This window comes from Aplidium turbinatum, chromosome 5, assembly GCF_918807975.1.
Source record: "Aplidium turbinatum chromosome 5, kaAplTurb1.1, whole genome shotgun sequence".
Lineage (NCBI taxonomy): Eukaryota > Metazoa > Chordata > Ascidiacea > Aplousobranchia > Polyclinidae > Aplidium > Aplidium turbinatum.
Window position 1 is genome coordinate 27,642,906 of NC_137476.1, and position 4,436 is coordinate 27,647,341.

Sequence of the window (4,436 nt, forward strand, 5' to 3'; positions counted from 1 at the left end):
ATAGCTAAAAATCGATTTCGATCAGCTATAGTAGCTAGATCATCTTCAGTTAAGCTTATTCAAATAGAATCTATTTAAAATAAAAAATAAAATAGAATCTATTCAAATATAATTTATTCTATTTGAATAAGCTTAACTGAAGATGATCTAGCTATACTAGCTGATCGAAATCGATTTTTAGCTATTTATGATTGAACTGACTCGTGTGAGAATAAATTCCTTTGCATTACAAGACATGTAACCGAGTCGTTCATATCAAGCATTGTTGTGGGTTTGACACCTGTCAGTAGATATTTCATTTTCCAAATGTCGTAATTTGCCAATCAAGCTGCAAACCAGGAAACTTTTACGGACCCCCCGAAAACGTTTCGTGGACCCCGGTCGAGAACCGCTGCTAGGAGAAAGCGGAGCAAAACAGACATTCTAACTTAAAAGTGGTCTATTTGAGGAAACAAATCAGATAGGCTACCCAGTACCCAGGCCTACTGCGTTTTTTAAATTAACATGTCACGTAACAACTGCCCAGAATATGAAGCTTAATGTGTTTATGCTTTTTTGTTTATTTACAAAAAATGATTTTTATTCTGGGTTTCCGTTTTACCCCGGGCATGGGGAAAAACGGAAATAGTAGGCTATATGACCGCTTTGCAAGGAAGTTTATTTTGTTAATCATTTGCTAAGATCAAGCAATTTTTTGTAAAGGTGTTAGAATGAATATCTATTAATAAAAACAGTAAAGTTTGGTAACCAGTAAAGCCATTATAAAGAAATCTTTCGCCGCCATAAAATCAACTTCTTCAGTATTCTTATTCAAATATAATCAAACTAACTGTTTGTCAAACAGTAGCCTATGCTACTTGACAAATGGATTTTTGCTGTTTCGGGTCTCCAAAACAAATTTAATGGCTACCTATTTGAAAACAATTTCCAAGCCAAACAAAACTAGTAAGTTATTACTTTTAGGCTGTGTTGCAAGTGATATCGATATGTCAGTATTGCCCCAATCATTCATTGTCCGATTTGCCCCAAACAAGCTCCCTAAAAAGTCTATAATTATAGGAAAAACTACAATATGTAGAAAGCTCATTTTTAGAGGATAAAGTGATCCATGGTACACCCATGTTCAAAACTAAAAGAGAAGCAGAAATTTTCATAAAACGCCTTGGCGTAAATATCTTCAAGTTTCAATAGACAAGTTTTTGTAACAAAGTAGGCTACTGACAAAGCTACTTCGACCTCTTTGCGACCGAGTGTCGCGCGAAAGTTTTAAACTTTTTATGTGGAATATTCATAAAAGTAGTTTTAGAAGATAGAGAAAAAAGTTTTATTTTTGTCTGTAATTTTTTCAAAAAAGCAAATGTCCGTTTTTCCCCGCCTTTCCCTAGAGATTAGGCTTATGATTACTTTAAATGTGATTCGATTTGTAATCAGCTTCAAAACATAACACTTATGTGACTGAATTGATAATCGAGAATCAATTCGCACGAAGTTTTTGAGTGGATCATTGATCAGCAATTCTAATCAGCAAATTTTGGTTCATGCACGACGAAAAAATGCTACAGAAGAATATTAAAAATAGGTATCATATAAAAACACACTACAAACGAAGCAATTACGAAAAGAATTGGAGTGCAAGATAGATGGGCAAACGACTTAGCAAAACAAAAGATGAAATTCGCGGGACATGTTTTGAGAGGATCGGCAGGACAGCTACATCAATTGGTTATTGAAGGTATGGTGGAAGCAAAGAAGTGTAGTGGAAGAAGGAGACGAACATGGGAGATGACGTAATACAGCGGGCTGATTTGTCAAGCGTCGGAGAAACAAAAAGAGTAGCGAAAGAACGTGACTTGTGGAAGAAAATGGCAGCCAACCTTCGGATCGGAAACGGCACGTGATTATGATGATAACGAAAAAATAGTCCACCAAATTAATTGCTCAACAGAAGATTTGCTTAATCAGCCTAACGTTCATGAAACATGTAGACCTAATAAAACGTCATTAAAATGTTGTAATAGCATTAAAAACTTTTTTGGGTGAGGGGAGGCAAGATAAAGTTTTGAAAAGCAATTGGTCTCCCAAGTCCTCCACTCCCGTGGCTGCGCTCCTGGTTTACTCCAACAGAAGCGCGTCACTCATTTTTCTCACTCAGATTTGTCACTGGCAACAACAGAATGATCAGAAGCGCGTTACTGCGGTACAGTGTCATAATCTCTCCAATAAAAAAATATTTTCTCAATTTCATGGCGCATTGAAGCTCGATAATGCATCCACAATAATTAGGCAACATATGTGATTGTCAAGCTTGAAATCAATAACATATTTGCGTCAACTGGAGCCAACTGACGTTCTGATGATAAACTAAATTTTATAAAACAGCAGCTTATTTGTAAAATATTTAACTTGATCAGTGTTCGGAAACTTATATCCAGTACAAGAACTTTAAAGTTTTTTTTTCATCGTAAACCAAACATTTTTTTCAGGTCCACGAGTTTGATCCTCAAAAGTAAACACGCTTCAGTAAGTTAGTAGCCTAGCTTTTGACCTGCGTCAATAGCCTCTACAAGTATGCGAAACTACCAGGAATAACCTAACAAGGTTTGTCAGTCTGAGGATAAAGATTCAAAACCAACCAACCATTTAAAACTTCATGTACCGTAACATGATGAAAAGCATTATAGATGTCAATATGTTTCATCTTGCTTTATTGCTAAAAAGTTTGCGACAAGCGGATAAGACGTTCTTCATCTTGGGCAGCTTGATAGTCTTTGTCAAAAAATCTTTTTTCTGGTTTTACAAATTTACTTCTCAACTGAAGTTCCAGTTTGAAACATTCATACGCGTCGTTTAGTTTTGTCATTCTCTTGTAACAAATCCCTTGCAAATGATATATCCTGCAAATCCATGACTGGGGAACACAAAGTCTTTTCAGTGTTTCCACTGCAGTTTGAAAATATGGCACCGCTTTTGTATCATTTCCCAGCAACATGCAACACCTTCCCATGTAAGCATAACACACGCCGTCAGCAATACTTCTTCTAAATACTTTTGCGTGCTTCCGTTGTGTCACGTGCGTCAACTGTTCTTTGAAGTCAGTTATAGCATCTCCGTAACGACCCAATCGAAGTTTGCATTTTCCTGATAAACACATGAGCTTGTTTAAGGTAGCTTGTTGAGAGGATTCCTCAGGTTCTAGTGCTGGAAGCCGCTTTTTGGTTAGAGCAATCTTCTCCAATGCACCAGAATAGTCTTGCATGGACAATAAGCATCTAATAAAAACTAATGCTGTTTTTACCTTCAAAGGATAGTCATCGGTTTGATTTTCAATTGATATTAAAAGATCCAAAGCAGTTCCAAAATGCTGTAGGTTGTAGTTCGCCATCGCAATATAAAATTTTGTTAAGTTACTAAACGCTTGCTTAATTTTTGGAGCTGATACACGTGATTGGTTATAAATCGTCTGATTAAGTTGTAGAAAATTCCATATTTTAAACTTTATGGTAAGTTGAATCGTTGGAGACTGTTCAAATAACCACTTTCCAATGTCCCAAAACCGCAACATTGCGAATGCAGTTTCAGTAGCATCCACTAAGGGTCTTTGTCCTGCAATGTTAATCAAGTCTTTAACACAGTTACCATCTGCAAGAGTGTAGTAGCTGTCTTCGGTTATGTAGTCGTAGCGAGAATTTTGATTAGAAAAGCCCGCAAGACGAACATGGGTTGCATAGCTTACAGCAAATTTCAAATAATAAGCATATTTAGCAGCGATATGTTTTTTACTTTCTAGTTTATCAATCACCTCTACCACAGAATTGCTTGTGATTGAATGATCTGATCCCAACATACGCACAAACAGATATGTACATTTGTAAATCACACTCTTTATCTTTGCGTTGTATAGGTTTGCTGTGAACGACAGGCCGGTAGAAAATGGTCTCAAGTCAGAAGAAAATAGTCTCAAGCTTCGCATAATGTGTTCTGTATCGAAATCGTTGCCGATCTTTTGAACAATTTGGCGATACAAAGTTACGCTTCCATCAATATAACAAATTGGTTTTAAGTAGCGCTTCAATTGTATGACAGCATTGTCTAATGGTTGCACCACGGTGACCTCTTTGAGCAAATATGGAAAATTCATGGCCAGATTCGGAAATCGAAAAGCAACACCTTCACAGCCAACTTTTTTTTCATACCAAGTATTGTTGCCTGAACTGGCAGAAACAGTCTTAAAGAAGCAAAACAAAGTGGTTTCATTCAGACTTAGAATAATCATGTTGAAAATGACAGCTGCCCATTGGAGGTGGTTAAATAATGCAAGTGGTTGTTCATTTGGTGTCAAGTCTGAGGAAAAGTTATCTGTGACAAACAAAGGAAAAAAGGTTGAAAAGGGGGTGACGTCTCCTGCACCAAGTCTTCCACAATCCAAAAACACAAAA